This window comes from Phascolarctos cinereus, unplaced genomic scaffold (assembly GCF_003287225.1).
Source record: "Phascolarctos cinereus isolate Bilbo 61053 unplaced genomic scaffold, phaCin_HiC Scaffold_5;HRSCAF=322, whole genome shotgun sequence".
Taxonomy (NCBI): domain Eukaryota; kingdom Metazoa; phylum Chordata; class Mammalia; order Diprotodontia; family Phascolarctidae; genus Phascolarctos; species Phascolarctos cinereus.
This window is the reverse complement of record NW_027555958.1, coordinates 235,679,858-235,698,997: the sequence shown is the minus strand read 5'-3', so window position 1 is coordinate 235,698,997 and position 19,140 is coordinate 235,679,858. Positions and strand designations below refer to the sequence as shown.

General features: G+C 40.3%; 1 protein-coding gene across 4 annotated transcripts in view; it reads left to right on the top strand.

Moving 5' to 3' along the window:
- The window catches only part of DAAM2 (dishevelled associated activator of morphogenesis 2), a 169,276-nt gene that overhangs the window by 61,932 nt on the left and 88,204 nt on the right, over positions 1–19,140 (top strand). Inside the window, exons 1-2 of one of the 4 annotated variants that reach the window (XM_020999401.2) lie at positions 1,888–2,022; positions 2,330–2,557. The exons of the other annotated variants lie outside the window; for them this stretch is intronic. The gene's annotated coding sequence lies outside the window, so the exon portion shown is untranslated. Of the gene's footprint in view, positions 1–1,887; positions 2,023–2,329; positions 2,558–19,140 lie in introns of those variants that run through there. 4 annotated transcript variants of the gene reach the window in all.

The following is a 19,140-nucleotide window of genomic DNA, read 5'->3' as shown; positions in this document are numbered from 1 at the left end:
TCTTCTATAAGGGAACTTGGTCACAGAAGCTCCATTTCGTTTTCTGGATCACAGTCAATATTGAGGAAACCCGGAGGAAGGAAGAGGTGGAAAGGAACAGGAGAGAAAGCTCATCCTTGAACTCTGTAACCAATTCTGTATCTTGTAGCATGAGAAATATGGACAATGTGGCCAGATGAAAAACACGGATATGCGGAAAGTCCTAAAGACTCAAGCCTAGAGACTAAAAGAACTGGAATTATTCTGTTTAAAGAAGAGAAAACTGATGCGGATAACTTTATAACTGTTTTCAACTTACTGAAGATTTTTAGTGATTGTGCTGTGTTTTTTAAGGGCTTGGGAAGGTTTCAAATAAGAGAATCAAGCCCAGTGTTGAAGAAAAGCTTATAGAGATGGCTATTGAGCTATTTGCAGAAAAGAAATGGAGGTATGTGAGGGCATTTACCCAAACCACAGCTTCCCTGTAGGCCTGTCCCAAGGGAGAATCTGTCCCCAGTTGCTTCTACTCTCCTGGCTTAAAGCCCAGAACAATCTCAAGTCTGAAATGCTGCCCTCTAGAATCTCTCACCCTAGCTTCTACTGTTATCTTTTGGATGTCTCTGGTTTCAGCCCCCTTCCCAGGCTCCCTCCTTCCCCTTCACAGCCAAGACATGGTGAATGTAGAAAGAATTTATTTACAAAAGAAAACTTAAGGGGAATATATTTATGTAAGAGGGGACAAGCACACTCAACACGTTATCAAAAATGCCTGCCCAGTACAGACCCTGGGTGTTGACCTGAGCTTCACTGGAAGACTAGGAGTAATGAGTGGAAGATTCAGAGAGACGGATTTGGGTTGGATGTAAGAAAAAGCATTGTAGGACTAGAGGGATCTGAGGCTGCCTCAGTAGAAGACCTCAGGGGAAGGTGGGGTGAATACTTACAGGCCATTTGGTAGATGACCTCCTGAGTCAGGGATAGACTGGACTGGATGGCCCCGCCAACTCTGAGATTCCATGATTTTGTGATTTCATAGATCAGCTATTTACTTACCGTGACCCTTTTTGGTGGCTCGGCCTCATAGTGACATCAGCCATATTTTTCCAGAGCGTGTCTCATGGGTTCTAGTTTCCTTTTAGACTGACCTTACCATTCTTACCTACCTCAGAATATGTTGCACTTGGCTGGAGCTTCACCCAACTTCCAGTTAGTCCGTTGGTAACCCCCACCTCCTAAAATACACGATATGCTACCGTCAACGTGGGAATGGCCATCAAATACCGGGTTGAACCTAATACTCTGCCCACAACCATACACATGATTATGACATTATAACTACAGTATATAGCCTTACCCTCCCCCTCTACAAATACTATCTTCTTCCCAAGTTTCCCCTCAAATTCATAAAAATAATACCCAGCATTTATATCATGCTTGAAGTTTGAAAAGTTCATGTTATCTCATTTGATCAGTGCTGTGTTGTCTCTATTTCCATTTTACAGATGAGGAAATGGTGACAAAGTTAAATGACTTGCCCAGGGTCACATAGGTAAGTAAGTGTCTGAGGCAAGATTTGAACTCAGGTTTTCATGACTCCAAGTCCAACATTCTATCCGCAGTACCATCTAAGCTGCGTTTTGTTCACAAGACGTTGGTAACTCTTCATCTGGGTGTGGAATGTTAGTATAGAGAAGAAGGGGACTATTTGTTTTCCATCCCAGCAGAGGGAATGACCCAAAGAGGTGAAGGTTTGACATGTAACCTTCCTAACAGTGAATGCTCTGAGATCTGGGAGTAAATGACAGTCAGGCTAGGGAAACACCGGCTTGGGGTGGGTCAAGGTTTCTCATGCTCCCCTGAGGTTTGTGCATCCTGTTATTTTTGGTTTTCTTGTATTTAGATTAGAACAGCCTCCCTAAAGTTTCACGGGATTGAGGATTGAGAAAGCCATCAAGTCTAATTCTCTCATTTTATTGGTGAAGAAACTGAAGACCAGAGGGATTGTGATTTGCCTGGGGCAGTATGGGGAATAAAGTATCTGAGGTGCGATTTGAGCCCAAGGCCTTCTGACTTCAAGTCCAGTACTCTTCAAGTCCACCATTACCAAACTGCCTCCCTACACATCTCTGCATTGAGTTCTGTCTCAGGGCTCATTCCTTTGTTGCTTCTTCCCTCTGGGGAAGCCAATTACCTCCTGCCTTCCCCCTCCCACCAGTCACATAGTCCTTTCAGGTTGTCCCCACCTTGGTATAAAGGGAATGGGAAGTGGAGGGCCTGTCCATGGAGTGCCGGTATGAGGCCTGGATGGGGTGGGACAGACCTGTGCTACACTTATGCTTTGTTTCCTCAGAAATCCTGATTTTCTGGGAGCCAGAGGGAAAAGGACAAAGATAAGGAAATGAATAAGAAGACACACAGATTAAGAACTGAGCCTGTTACAGTGTTTGAGGAGGGTGAGAGAGGGCCATTTAATCAGTGTCCAGGAGCCTGAGGATGAGGCCATGGGATTACATAGAGCCTCAAAGAGATTTTGAAAACATCACGAATCTGTGGTTTGGAAACCACAGACTGTGGTCAAGTAGGTAACCATATATGTGATCAGTCATTTTTAATGTGGATATATATATATATCTTTGTGTGTTGGCAATGTCCTATCTCTAAAGTCCAGGGAGAGAGAGAGTGGAGCCCTGTGCTTAGGTACTAAAGGCAGAGCAAAGAGGTAGAGACATTTCCTTGAGGAATTACTAGACTGTAAACTCCATGAGGGCAGTCATTTATGGCTTCTTTAAATTTTGCCTTGAGGAACCTTTTCCTGTGTTGACTTTATTTTCCCTTGCTGAACTTCATTGAAAGTCATCATAGCCTGCCACCTTAGTACCTTCCCCACTCCAAGACAAACAGATGTAAAACAGTACATTCTTCTCCCATCCATGTCTGTTTGGCCAACTCCCCCTCCCCCCACCAATCCTGATAAGTCCCCAGTAGGTTCTGATAAATGATCTTTCACCTTATCTCACCAGGATCCAGGCCTCCAAACCATTTCTGAGTCATTTCCGTACCATGCCACCAACTTTATTTGCCTTTCCTTCCCCTCCCCCTTCCATTTTTCCTTTATGTGTTGTTTTCCTTCATTAAAATGTAAGCCCCTTGAGGCCAGGGACTGTCTTGCTTTTATTTGTATCCCTAGTGCTCAACATAGATAGTGCTTGGCATATAATTACCCCTTAGAATGTCTGTCTATCTATTTCTATCTTTTTGAGCCTCTTATTGAGTCACCTTTACCAAGATAATTACTTTAGACAGTGTTTAATTAAAGTGGATCAAGAAAATAGCAGTACAATGATATCATAGCACCCACACACATCCCTTGGCACATCCCATACCACAACCCTTATTCAGTCCTTATGCCAATCATCTCAAATTGCAGTGAGAGCAAAACCCCAGGAGTTTGGTTCTTGGTTGCTTCAGATTGGGACCTGAACAAATGGCAATTCTATCACCCACAAGCCTGTTCAGCCTCGCTGCATTCGTGAATGTAAGACCTGCTGGGCTTCCTGACAGCTATAGTCATGCTCACCTTTCTCTGTCCACCTCCCCATCACCTATCTCTCTCTCACTTGAGATCAAATGAATGAATGAATCAATACCTCAGTCCTTTTAGTAAAGAAACTCTTTTTTGTATCCCCTAACACAGTGGGTGGCATGTAGTAAATGCTTCACAAATGCTTGGGATGTCTCCAAGGAGAGACTGGTTATCAAAGTCTCTCCAAAGACAAACGGGTGGAAGGAGAAAGGTGATTGACTGTCTTGTACCTAACCATCTTTTCTCTCTTCGTGTATTGGCGAACAACCATGGGGCCAAGATTCATATGTTTACCCCAGGCTGCACCGTACATAATGACAGCTAACATTTACATTAGCGCTTATTATGTGCCAGGCACTGTGCTAAGTGCTTTCCAATTATTATCTCACTTGATCCTCACAACAATCTTAGAAGGTAGGTGCTAGTATCATTCCCATTTTACAGATGAGGACACTGAGGCAAAAGAGGCTAACTTGCCCAGGCTGACTCAACTAATAAGTGTCTGAGGCTGGTTATGAACTCAAGTCTCCCTGAGTCCCAGTTCAGTACTATATCTACCACCTATTATATATTTCTATTACCTCCCTCATGAGGTTGCAGCCAATGAGTAATGCAAGCATTTTCTTTAAAAAGAAAAACCCCGTAAAGCACTATATAAGTCACTGAACCTTAGTGATGTTAAGAGCTGTCTAGTTTAACCATATCTAAACTATACTGTGTGACACAGCCTGCATCTGCTTGAAGACCTCTAGTGAAGTGCACTACCTTGCATGGTAGTCCATTCCCCTTTGGGGCCGAACTTTTTTCTGACATCAAACTTAAATTGTGTCTCTGTAACTTTTACCCATTATCTGCCTTCTGGGGCCAGGCAGAACAAGTCTCACACATGAGAGTCTTTGAAAATATTTGAAGACTACTATAAAATCGCTTCTAAATGTTTTTTTTTGTACAGGCTAAACATCTCCAGTTCCTTCAACCCGTTCTTATAGGATACATACTCACGGTCCTTCCCTAGCCTGGTTCCCCTCTTCTGGCTTCTCTCTAGTTTATTAAAAGCCTTCTTAAAATGTGGTACCCAGAACCGAACTCAGTAGTGTAGATATGGTATGACCAGGGCAGAGTACAGGAGAATGATCAATTACTCAATCAACAAACATCTACTAACTGACTTCTGTGTGCCAGACAGTTTCCTGAAAAAAGACAAAAGACAAAAATAAATTGGTCCCTGTCCTCATAGAGCTTACATTCCATCAGGGAAGACAGCATGTACAGTGTTTGGAGGGAGGACGCTTGGAGGTAGGAGCTAAGGTTTCAAATAAAAAATCAAGTGGTGCTTAATCTGAGGTTTGATGAAAAAAAAGGGTTTCCTAGAGGCAGAGGTAAGAAAGGATTACATTCAGGGCAAGGGAGATAGCCCAGTGCAAAGGCATACAGGTGGCAAATGGAGTGTCATCTGTGAGGAATAGTAAGATGGCCAGTTTGGCTGAATTGTAGAGTGGGAAGGGGAGTAATATATAGTTAGTCTGGAAAAGTAGGTTGGGGCCACATTGTGAATGCCTTTAAGTGTCAGAGAGTTTATATTATTTCCTAGAGGCAATAGGGAGCCATTCGAGTTTATTGAGTAGAGAAGAGACATGGTTGGACTTTCACTTTAGGAAAAAAATTGCCTCCCTAGTATTGGACACTAACATTTGTCCTTTGTTTTTGAAGAGGACCAGTGATATTACGGGTGATGTCTTGACTTGTGAGTGAAATTAGATTTAAGTGAAGTAGAGTTGCACAAAGTTGTCAGCCTCATTCTCCCTTCCTGATGCATTGATGTCCAGTGGCAGGATGAAAGTCAGGACAAGTGTTGATCGCCCAGGATGCAGCAGATGACCTTGGCATCTTCAATGTCTGACCAAGCTCTAAGTACTCCACAGCACCTGCTCCACCTTGATGGCCATTGAAACAAATTGTCTCATCTACCCACATGCTTGGGGTAGACATCCTTCTAACTCACTGCCAGGATTGGGGCCTGTAGGTTACCCTTAACCTGGTTTAGCTTGACTGCAGAGACGGCTTACCAGGGCATGGCCGCTGTACATGTTTCAGCTTCTTGGTGAGAGCTGGGTAAAATGTGGGCACCAAAGGTGAATGGGCAGCCCTGAAAAGGGCTCAGCAAGCCCTCACACCAGAGGTGCTAATCCTCCTGAATGCAGCCCAATATTACATGAACTTTCTGGGCTTCCTGTCACACTGCTGACTCATTGAATTTGCAGTCTACGAAAACACCCAGATAGGATTCAAGCCAATTGCTGTCTAACTAGACCTCTCATATACTGTAGTTGTGACTCTGACCTTTTGAACCCAAGTATCCATATTAATTTTAATTGTATTTGGTTCAGCCTAATGTTCTACTATGTAGAGACATTTTTGGATCTAAACCCAGTCATTCAATGTGTTGGCTAACCTTAGATTTTAATAACTTGAAAGTTTGGTAAGCATGCTATCTATAACTTTATCAGAGTTATTGATAAAAATGTTCAAGAGCATAGGGCCAAAGACGAATTCCCTGAGGCGCTCCTCTAGAGACCTTTTTCCAAGTTGACATTGCATGATTATTGACTTTGCTCTGGGTCTGGTCATTCAACCAAATTCTCAATTCATTTAACTGTTCTATTGTCTAGCCCACATTTTTCTATCTTGTCTGTAAGACTGGACTTTACTAAATGCTTAGATGAAGTTGAGGCAAGGTATATTTACAGCATTTCCCTGATTTACCAGCCTAGCAACTCTGTCAAAAAAGGAAATGAAGTTAGTCTGGTATGACCTGTCCTTTTTATAAAGAAATGGTTAATTGATTTTTGGGGTGTGATTTATGCCACTTTTCAGTAATATCTGTCCCTATAGAACCCTCCCTTGTAATAGATAACATTAATAATGGAGATAAAATGAATACTTTCAATACTTAATGAAATTAATTAATAAAAACTGACCAAACTGATTCTATATGAGTTTCTACAATGTCCTATATCCATAGGCCCCTAATTCTCTACTGAGAAAAATATGTATATTTTTTCATTGGTCCCTTAGAACAAAGATTCATCATTTCATTTAATCTTATTTCTGGCATCTTTTACTGTTGCTTTCATTTAGATTATTGCAAAGAATATTGTTCTCCTGGTTCTGTTTTCTTTGTTCTATTTAAGTTCATATAAGTCTTTGCATTTGTCACTTTTATGGCACAATAACATTCTCTTACATTCATATATCACTTTGTTCAGCTGTTTCCCAATCAATGGGGATCCATTTTATTTTCAATTTTCTTTGCTACTGTAAAAAGTAGTATGTGTTGAATGCTGCTATGAATATTTTGATATATATATATGGCACCTTTCCATGGCATGCTTGTTCTTGATGAAGTCATATTAACTCTTCATGATCACTGCTTCCTTCTCCAGATGAGCATTGGCCATTCCTTTAACAATGTATTCTAAAATTTTGTTGGGAATCTAAATAAAGTTCACTGGTCCAAAGTTTAAAGATGCCATCTATTCTTCTTTTTTTGATGAAAATCTCTATGAACTAGCAAAGACCTTCAAAAAAACAATGGCTGTCAGTCCATTCAGCAACTTGGTATGTGCCTCATCTGGGCCTGGTGACCTCAACTCATTCAGGATATCTAGCTGTGGTTATACTATCTCTCTACTTATCTTGGATTTCAGCTCCCTCCCATTTCAGTTTTGTCCCTTCCTGGCTAAAGATGATTTTCCTTGCCAGAGAAGATAAGTAGATTAACCAGCTTTGGCTTTTCTCTATCATCCTAGTCCTATCTACTCTGAAGAGCTGTCCAATCCTTTCTTTGCCCCTCTTTGTCCTTGATATAACTATCCATTTTTGTTGTCCTTTCTCCTCCGCATCAAGTCATTCGGAGCTTTAGTACATCTAATATTATTTGTATGATTCTCCTGATATATATGTGTATATATTCACACACACAAGTGTATATATATACATACATATGTGTACATATGCACACATAAATATACATATATACAGTATACACATATGCATATGTGTGCACATGTGTGTTTAGTATCAATTGTAAGTAACATAGAATTGTATTTTAAGTAATTAATTGTTAATTATGTCTGATTAATAATTAATATATAAATAATGTCATTTATATATTATATTTATATGTAATATATTCTTATATTAATAAAATGAGATGCTATTTGTAAAAGTACTGAGCATAGTGCCTGGCAAATTGTAGTTGCTACACAAATGCTTATTCCCTTCCCTCTCCCCTCTTTTTTGAACCATGCCATGCTTTCTTATTCATCTTCCATTATCAGATCTTGCTTCTACCTTCTTTATATCTCTTTTAAAAATCCATATTTCCTATTGGTAAGGGTAGGTCTGACTCAGAATATTACTCTGTTAGTTTAGGTTCAACAGTGAACAAGAGGAGGTTTACTTTAGTGATAGCATGGAAAGGATATTCAGCAAGTATACTGAAGCACTTAGCTTAGGTAGAATCTGTCCCTCTTCTCACCCTGCCTCCACATGGCCATCAGGGTAGGATATGGTGCTAAATCCGAAGAGCTCCTGCTCCATGTAGGTGGACCTTTTTATGCCCTTAGGTGACCAGCAAGCCGTATTAATATGGCTGAAGGTACTAGAAAGCTGTTTCAAAGGTAGTACAGGTTATGCCTTAAGCCCTGTGCCAGCCAAGTCCCAGGGAAAGCTTTGTAGTTTTTTTTCTGGGGAAAACTAGCCTAACCTATGACATTGGGAGAAGGAGTAGCCCTGGTTGATTGTGGTCTCATCACACTTGTGCTTCTACTCCAGTCTCTTTAGACAACTAACCCTTTGCTCTCCTCTCTGGAAATGTGACTCTTTGTGTCAGCTATCAGAATTTCATCTTATCAGCCATCAAATGCCAAGGGTCAGTAATCAGATGCCAAAATATAGAGAAAAATGCTGAAAACTTGGAACAGAGGAGTTGCCTTTCAGCTGCCTATCAGAAGCAATATAGAATTAATCTAGGAAGGCTTAATGTTTTCGAGGTAAATTTTGAGCCATGCTATGAAAGAAGGAAGAGACACGAATTAGAAAGGAGAGTGTCATAAATATTTACACAGTGGTAAGCAAAGACGGTGGCTCTATGCCCTCTAGTAGATGATTCTATAAAAACTTGGAATGCACTCTATGAGATGACCATTCCTTGGGCAGAGGGAAGTGGTGTGAACTTTGCACAGAGAGTCGGCTTGGGAGGTGAGTTTTTTTTAAAAAATTGTTTTCTTTCTTTTCCTCTGTCGGTTGGAATTGAAGGAATTATTAAAATTCTCAAGTCCCTAGGGTGAGAGTTGAGTGGAAGGATAAGTAGCAAATCAGCCAGGATAGAGGAATTGTCGGGTATGGTGAAAGGGATGGAGAAGGTGGAAGTCATGGCATTGAGGGGAAAGTACCTTGTACTTTGTAGAGAAGCTATTTCTTGAATGGGAATTGTTCTTATTTCTTGTTACTCTTTGGCATGTCTCCTGTTCTCCACATAGAAGAGCAAATCTGAAACAAACAACATTTTCCACATTCACTTTGCTTTTGAAATATCTATGCTTTTGCTCCCATCATTCCCTTAACCTGGAATAACCTTTCCTCCACTCCCCATCATTCTATGACTTTTCCCTCCTTTAAAACCTAACTCAAAACTTACCCTTTCCAGACAAGTAACATGAAGCCTGGTTCTTTGGAAAGTGCCCTGTATTTAACTTGGGTTCTGATCCTGATTTTGGCACCCAGTAACAATGTGACTTTGGGCATCTCACTCAATTTCCTCATGATGAGGATTGATAATTTCTAAGGTCCATCTATGATCTTGTAATCCTTCAATCTTGATTGACTCTTGGTGATGCCCTTTCAGATGACTTCAGCAATTTTATCATATTTGTGCATTATTAATCTATAATTGTTATATTGTCTCCTGAGTCTTACAAGCCTTTTCCAGGTGTATGTTCATCCTTCCAACATAGACTTCTTATTGTTCAGTCATTTTTCAGTAGTGTCCGACTCTTCATGACCCTATTTGAGGCTTTCTTGGCAAAGATACTGGAGTGCTTTTCCATTTCTTTCTCCAGCTCATTTTACAGATGAGGAAAGTGAGGTAATTAGGGTTAAGTGACTTGCCCAAGGTCACACAGCTAGTAAGTGTCTAAGGCCAGAATTGAAGTCAGGAAGATGAGTTCCCTGACTTCAAGTGCAGCCTCTATCCATTAAACCACTTAGTTGCCCTCCCCTCCCCTGCTCCCTCCACTCCCTCCCCAGACATGTATTATATCTTACCAAACAAACTCAGAAATCTCTGGGGACAGGGAACACTGAAGGAACATTGGGTTTGGAATTAGAAGACTGGGGTTCTCTTCTCAGCTCCGTCACTACCTATAAAATGAGTGGGTTCGAGTAGGTGACCTCTAACATCCCCTCCCAACTTTAAATAAAGACCTTTGATTTTATGATTCTTCCCCATCAAATTGGCCATTCATTTAGAATTGGGTTCTTAACTTTGGGGGTCTATGAACTTCTTTTCAAAATATATTGATAATTCTATTTCAGTATAATTGGTTTCCTTTGTAATCCTATATATTTTATTTTATGCATTTAAAAGCATTGTTATGAGAAGGGGCCCATATAGGCTTCATCAGACTGCCACAGGAGTCCATGACACACACAAAAATTAAGAAGCCCTACTTTAGTGCTAGAAATAAAGTTTTATTCTTCTGTATTTTGATGGAATCTAATACTTCCAGACTCACTATTCGACCCATGGAATGTTCACGTTATAATTATGTGCCTGTACCTATAGGCCCCGGTGTGTGCACACAAAACCCCTTGTGGGGAACAGGAGGGGAGGGGAGGAGAAGCACTGAGATAAAGATGATGGACTCTGTGGTGTGCTGCTAAATGTTTAACAATTGGCTCTTTAAAAAACCAAATGTACGTATGGTACACTTTAAAGTTTAATTTGTATTATTAATATTTTCTCCATTACTTTCTTATATCAAGACAATTAACAAAACAATATGTCAAGCTCTGATTTGTAGCATTTGCCAGTTTCTGAGGTATGAATGCTTATACTGAAAATTTAACAATCAACTCTCTCCAGCTGGTACAAGCTGGCTCTAATACCCTTTCCTCCCTGCCATAGAACTCATCTTCATAGACTTTGAAGCTCCATTTTTGTCAAAGATCAATATGTTTGAAAGCATCAGGGATTCAGTTCAGGTATACTTATAGGGGAGACAAAAGAATTTTAAGACATAGCTCCTGCCCTGAAGAAGCTTACAACAGAGAGACAAGCAAGATATATACATACTAAATAGATGATGTAAGAAAATGTATAATTAAGAGCCAAATTGAGTGATTCATTCAGTAAATGCAGTAGGAAGTTGGAGAAGAAAGGAATTCCTATTTCCTAGAAAGGTGGGAGAGGCTATTTGAAAGAATACACAGGATTCCACTGAATCCATAATTTCCCAAGGGACTTAGGTCATGTCCAGATCTAGGCCCAAGGCATTCTTCAATTTTCCTTTCCTTCGATTCGGCTGAGCTGATCAATTCTTGATGTCCCTCAACATTCTACCCCTTCTGGACCCAGCCTGGATCTTTGTTGCCAATTCAGACATCTTCATTGGTCATTTACCCTTCTTTTTCCTCAGATATGAGTCAGAGTTGAAGGTTTTACAAAGGTTTAGTAATTACAAGGAAAAGGGTAAAGTTTACAATATATACAAAATGGTACAATGATTCATACTTTATAGTGCTTTATACTTTGAAAATAAAAGTGCTTTCCTCTTTTTTTCCCTTTTTTTTTTTGGTGAGGCAGTCAAGGTTACATGACTTGCCCAGAGGCACGCACCTAGTAAGCATCATGTGTCTGAGACCAGATTTGAACTCGGGTCCTCCTGATTCCAAGGCCGGAGCTTTATCCACTACGCCACCTAGCTGCCCCAGTGCTTTTCTCTTAACAGTCCTGTTAGTACAGATATTATTATCCCATTTTACAGATAAAGTTACAAATATGTTTTGTGACTTTCTTAAGGTCTCACATGTAGCATCTGAACCCAGGTCTTGTGACTGAGCTTAATAAATACTTGTTCCCTTTCTTCCTACAGAGAGGCTGTCATGGTGGTAGCTTAGTTGGAGCTGAGGGTTCATATTGAGGAGTACTAAGAGATGAATATGGATGAATAAGAAGAGGTTAGATAATTTAATGCTTTTTAAGGTAAGACAGGAGTTTGGACTTCACTTGTAAGTAATAGGGAAACAATGAAGGTTTTTAATCAAAGTTGTGAAGTGACGAAAGTGATGATTTAATAAAATGGAGCTTTTTCAACGTACAGGGTGGGCTAGAGTCAGGAAAGATATAGTGAGAGAGAGTCTGGAGGGAGGGAGACTAGTTAAGAGGCTGTTTCAGTAATCTAGGCAAGCAGTGAAGAGGACTTAGGCTAAGAGTTATGGGAAGAGAGAAGGAAGAGCAGAAGTATTTATGTAACATCTCCTATGTACCAAGCACTGTTTTTGTTTTTTAAGTTTTTTTTCTTCAGTGAATTTTTGTGCATCTTTTTCCATTTGTCCAATTCTACTTTTTAAGGCGTTCTTCTCCCCATTGACTTTTTGGACCTCTTTTACCATTTGGTCTAGTCTGTTTTTTAAGGTATTATTTTCTTCAGTATTTTTTTGTGTCTCCTTTACCAAGCTATTGACTCATTTTTCATGATTTTCTTTCATCACTTTCATTTCTCTTCCCAATTTTTTTCCTCTACCTCTCTTGATTTTTAAAATCCTTTTTGAGGTCTGAAACCAATCCACATTTTTTTTCTTGAAGGCTTTGGATGTATGAGCTTTGACTTTATCTTCTTCTGAGTGTGTTTTGATCTTCCTTGTCACCATAGTAACTTTCTAGGGTCAGAATTTTTTTTTCTGTTCACTCATTTTCCCAGCCTATTACTTGACTTTTAACTCTGTTAAAGTGAGGCTCTGCTTCCAGGGTGGAGGGTGCACTGTCCCAAGCTTCAGGAGTTTTGTGCAGCTGTTTTCAGAAATACTTCTAGGGACCTGTAAGTTTTCTGTTCTTCAAGGTGGAATGACCTGAAGAGAGGTGTTTACTCTTCTCCTGGTCTGTGCTCTGGTCTGATGTGAGTTTCTGCCCTGAAACTGTGATAAGGGTCTCCACTCTACTACAATCATAAACTCTGGTTTGTTAGTGTTCCTGCTCGCCATGGGAATGCCACCCAGGACTGTGACCTGGATCTGAGTATGGGCAAAGCAGCAGAGTTCTGCCTTAGTTCTAACAACGAGACCCCTGTAATCTTCTGACTAGTTGTTCGAGCTCCTTACCATCTGTGGGCTGAGAGCTCCGGAAGCAGCCACTGCTACTGCTGATTCAGTCACTCCCAAGGCCTGCTCCTGGTTTGCAGGGCCTGGTCTGTGCTGGTGTGGCCTGTGCTTCACTCTCCCCCAAGTGTGAAAGACCTTTCCTGCTCACCTTCTAAGTTGTCTTTGGCTGGAAAATTGTTTCACCCCATCCTTTTGTGGTTCTGCTGCTTCAGGAATTGTTTTATGGCATTATTTAAAGGTGTTCAGAGGGGTTTTGGGGAGAGCTCAGGTGAATCATTGCCTTCTCATCTTGACTCCACCCCATCCCGTACCAAGTACTGTTAAGCATTTTTACAAATATTGTCTCATTTAATCCTCATAACAATCCCACAAGGTAAGTGCTACTGTTATCTCCATCTTATGTTTGAGGAAGCTGAGGCAAACACATGTTTGCCTCAGAGTGACTTACTCAGGGTCACACAGCTAATAAGTGTCTGAGGCTAAATTTGCACTCAAGTCTTCCAAATTCCAGGCACAGTGTTCTATCCACTGAGCCACCAGCTGCCTTTTATAGCAATGAAAATGTCAAATCTAGTGTTCTACAAATTTGCTTTGACTCTTAGAGACAATTCCCACAAATGTTTAAGCTTTGAAAGGGTGAGGGGGAAAAAAAAGATCCAAACAAAAGAAAAAGGGCAATATGCTATTATTGTAGGACATTTGTTCTGAACTTGAAATCCTGGCCCGAATCAGGCTTAATGAGGATCTGTAGAAGTATTTTAAAGTATTTTAGAAGTGTCTATAGAATTTTACTCTGGACAAGTTCAAAGAAGACACCAAAAATATCTGGTTTGGTGCTGATAACACCAAGGTTTTGGGTTTGACCCCTCATGGACCATATTTGTTTAACAGTAAGGCAGCATGGTAGAGTGGGAGAAAGCATTAGCTTTCAAGTCAGAGTGCCTGAGTTCCAATCCCATCTCTGATGCCTACTCGCTGTGTGACTTCACTTCTCTGGCCCTTTGGTTTCTCATTTGTAAAATGGAGTTAGATTAGATGGCTTCTGAGGTCCTTTCCAGTGTCAGATCCCTGATCCTGTGTCCTTAAGTTACTTCTTAGGCCACATATCGAATGTGTAGAAGTTCTGGTGGCCAGTGGGGCTCGCCATCTCCCCCACCAAATGCTGACAGGCAGCAAAGCCTAGTTCTGATGGCAGCTGAGGAGTCTGGGAGTCTGATACCCACACATACTAGTTGAATAGAGCTGTCTTATGTTGCCCAACATTTTTCCTTTTCAAGTTTTCCTTCTAGTAAAATGGAAATACACAAAAGCATAGGGGAAACAGAATACTGTACTTCTGTAGTTTTGGTTAAGATTTCCCTAAAACACTAGACATCAAAATACAATTGCCTGGTGCCATGGTAACCTAGTTCTGGGGATTTGTCAAGCCTTTGGCTAACATAACCCTCCTCCCCCAAAGTCATGATGAGAAACAATGGACCTAGGAGATGGATGGGATTTGTGCTTTTCTGAGCAGAGAATGTCATGGTCTTTAATGAGGTCCACGGCAATTCTGGATGAAGGGGGTATGGTTTTCCCCACTAGGAGATGGGAAGCAGATCTGGGTGATAGGCTGATGACAAAGGGTGAAGAAATGAAGAAACAAGGCAGCTTTTAAAGGTCCTAGGGAAGGGTGGGAGATAGGGATGCAGAAAAGAAAAAGGGAATAGTTTGAGATGACAAGGAAGAACAGTTATACCACTAGAAAAGAAATAAAAGAAATAAAAGAAACAGAAGGAAAAAGTGAGCTGACGGGAACACATTGTCTTTCTCCTCAAACCCAACTCTCTTCTAAACATCCCCCCCCTTTTTTTTTGTCAAGGCACCGTCATTCTCCAGTCTCCCAGGTTCACCGGATCTCCATTGTCATCGATCAACTCCTCACTCACTCTCACCCCACATGTCTTAATTCCTTTCTATTTCTACCTCCATGAAATCCTTTACATTAGCGTCCTTCTCTCTACTTAACTACTTAACACAGTCTCAATCCTAGTTCAGGACCTCATGGTCTCTCACTAAAATCTCATAATGCCACTAGCTTCCAATTTGGTTTCCCTTTTTTCCGGTCTCTCCCATCTCCATTACATCCTCTCCACAGCTGCCAAAGCATAGTTCTGATCATGTCACTGCTTAGTAAAGTCTGATGATGCCCCATTAATTCTAAGATTAAATATGGTTCCTTTGTTCAGCAGAAGGTCAGGAACGGAGCCATGGGGAATGCCACCATTGGGAGAGGGCCGAAAGAAGGAGAGAGCCAGTAACAGAGACAGAAAGTAAACTGGGAGAATGAGGCATTGCTGAAGCTAAGAGAGGAATGAGTTTCAAGAAGGAGTTGATCAGCATTATAAAATGATTCAGAAAGTCCAAAGAAATGGAGAACTGAGGATAGGTCACTAGATTTGGCAAAAAAGGAGGTCACTGATGAATAGGAAGTATGCAATTTAGTTATTGTTGAGGGGTTGAAAGCCACATTTCAAGAGGTTAGAGAGAGGATGGCAGATGAGGAAATAGAAGTATCAGATATAGAATATTTGTTAGAGAAGTTTTGTAACAAAATGGAGGGGATATTAATTGGTACAGTAAATAGGAGAGGTAGTAAAGTCAAAGATTTCTTTTCTTTTTCTTTTTCTTTTCCAAAATGGAAGGAAAGCTTCATACAGGGCAAAGAACCCTGGATTTGGCTTCAGATTACCTGGGTTTGAATCCTGACTCTAATACCTTTGTGAACTTGGGCAAGTCAATTACCTGCTCTGTACCTGTTTCCTCATCTGCAAAATGACATTAGGCTGAGTCTCTTCCAACTCTAACTCTTGTTAGCCTATAATGCAGGGATTCTTGAGGTCCATGATTCATTTTTTTGCAAAAAAAAATTTTTTTAACTATATTTCAGTAAAATTGGTTCTTTTTATAATGCTATATATTTTATGCATTTAAAAACATTATTCTGAGAAGGGTTTCATCGTCTACTTAGACTACCAAAGGGGTCTGTAACAACAACAAGAACCAGGTGTGTATACATACACACATGTAAATATGTGTATACACATAGAGATATACAGCATGAGAGGTTATACAGACCTTGCTAAAAGAGCATGGGGCAACTAACTGTCACATCTGCCTTTTTAGTACAAGAAGAGGGAATAGCAGAGGCATATGAGGTTTTAGATTCTCTTCTTCATGCACTGGTATTCTGGGAGTAGACCTTGTTTCTTAAATAAGGGTATGCCATCTTCCAAAGTGGAAAAGAAAATGAGTCTCTTATGGACTTTATAACAAATGTATTTATTATCACACACACACACACACAAGAAGGAAAAAAGTAAAATATATCCTGATTTAATCTGTAAATTCCAATATCAGATTTAAATGTATGCATGCGCACACACACACACACACACACACACACACACACACACACACACACTTTTAAAGGGATACTCTGCTCCTTTGCTGAAAGAGCAGTCACTGCATTCATATCCTCTCAGGTGGTTCAGAGCCAGATATTTGTACCTTTACCAGACAACTCAATCTAGGGAAAGGGTAGGAAGTAAGTTGGGAATTTATGGGACATAATGTGTACAGGATGTTTATTTTGGTTTTCTAAGGAGCTAAGAAATCCCTTCCCCGTATTCCTATTTATACCCTTTAGAATTTGTCCATTTACCCACTCATTGAGTCATGGGATGATAGGATGTAGAGTTGGAATAGACATTAAAAGAATAATAAAGTTCAATGTTTAGACCAAGGCTTGGCATAGTGTAAGCACATAATAAATGCTTTTTCACTCATTCATTCATTCCAATATGCACATTTTATAGGTGAGGAGTCCAATCCCCAGAGTCTTTAAGTGACTTGCCAAGATCACACAGATAGTAAGTAGAATAGGTATGATTCGAATTCTCTTTCTATATACATTCATTAATTGATTCATTTAACAACCTAAAATATGTCATATTTAGTTAGGCACTGGGGAGGAGCAAAAATAGTCCCTAGCCTCAAGGGGCTTGCTATCTGATAGGTAAGAAAGACATAGAGTTAAATAAATAATACTGTCCTTTGTTAGGTTACTTCCTCCAGCCTACATTTACATTGGCAGGCTGGGTCCCCAGAAGGCACTTGACTACTACTCTCAGGGTTCTAAAGATAACTATAAGGGGCTGTTTTTAATGCTATTGCCCCTGAACCCCCATCAGCATGTTCTTCCATTAACAATCAACCAGTTGATTCCATTAGCTTTTATAAAAAGAATTTACTATATGTGTATGGTGTGACCAGTTAGTAAACATCTCTCCCCCCTCCTCCAACCTGAGAAACACAGACTCTCATTGTTTCCCAGTGTCTGTGGGGGAAAAGATCACTAACTCAAAGTAAAAAAGGTAATGAGGTAGACATGTACAGACCAAATGGGGCTGAGGGTTATCTCACAACTCCTGGCACTGGAAGCAGTTTTTTTCCATTCATGAGGTCCTCACCAAGATTCCCTTAAATGTTGTTGGCTAAGCAACCCGGGCAGTACTCTCAAAGTCCATCCTTCAGTTGTATCCATAACCAGCACTTCTCAAGGGGTCACTCTTCTTACAACTGCTGTACTCCTTGAGTAATTATCTTTCCACATATGCCTGAAGCAGTTTCTACTGCCTCAGGTACTATTACTTTGGTCCAGGGGTGGGGAACCTTCACCCTGAAGTCTACATGTGGCCCTGTAGGTCCTCAAGTGTGGCCCTTTGACTGAATCCAAACTTCACAGAACAAATCCTACTTCTGTGAAAAGTTCTGTGAAAGAAATCTTATTCTGTGAAGTTTGGGTAAGAAAACTGAGGCAAACAGACCTTAAATGACTTGCATGGGGTCAGTAAGTATTTGAGGCCAAATCTGAATTCAAATCCTCCTAATTCTAGGACCAGCACTCTATCCACTGCACCTCCTAGCTGCCTCTGACTCATAAGACACATAGATCCAATAGAAGGATAACATTGACTGTGGTAACTAAATCACAATACTAATTTTTCAATCCTACCCATTAATTTGATCAACACATTAAGCATCCTATGTGCCAAAGTCTGATGGGCACATGGAAATACAGAAACAAGTGTGATGGCTTCAACCCTCAAGGACTAATGACTAGAAAATGGAGTGTCTAATCTACAAAGAACCTTGTAATCTATGTGAAGTTTTTGCTGAAGTGTTTCCAGTAAATTTCCACCTTTCCTGATGTTCCAAGATATTCTTGCAAGCTAACCAAAAACTGCTGTGCTTTTATATTTTTAGCAAATAAGTTAAAAACCCACCTATAATTGAAAGATTTTTAGGCTGATCAGGAAACACTGTTTCCAAGTTTCTTGAATGTGTGAAACATGCGAATTTTTACAGTGAATGTGTTGGGGGCAACAAAAGCTTAGTCTTTACGTGTCTTAATCATAATCATGATGTAGACGATAAAGTGGATCGAGTCCACAACATGGAGTGAGGGAGACCTGAGATGGAATTCTGCCTCAGATGATTACCATCTGGGTGACTCTGGATAAGTCCCTTAACATCTCAGTGCCTCAGCTTTCTCATCTGCAAAATGGGGTTAATAATAGCACTTACCTCCTAGGGTTTTTATGAGGTTCAAATGAGTTAACATACATAAAGTACTTTGCAATCCTTGTGGTACTATATAAATACTAGTTATATTATTGCTATTATTTGGGTTTTTTTTTGTTTTTTTAATATAAATTTATTTATTTTTAGTTTCCAGCATTCACTTCCACAAGTTTTTGATTCCAAATTTTCACCCCATCTCCCCCCGCCCCAAGATGGCATGCATTCTGAATATCCCTTCCCCTAGTCTGTCCTCTCTTCTATCTCTCTCCCCTTCTCTTATCCCCTTCCCCCCCTCATTTTCCTGTAGGGCAGGATAGACTTCTGTACCCCATTTCTTATATTTCTTATTTCCCAGTAGCATGTGAAAACATTTTTTTTAAACTGTTTTTAAAACTTTAGGTTTCAAATTTTCCTCTTCCTCCCCCTCCTCCACACCTACTATTCTAAAGTAGTGCAAAACAGCCCACCCTCACTGAAAAGGCAAGCAACTCAATATAGGTTATACGTGTGTAGTTATGCAAAACATGTCCATAGTAGACATGTTGTGAAAAACTAACTCTATTTCCCTTAAT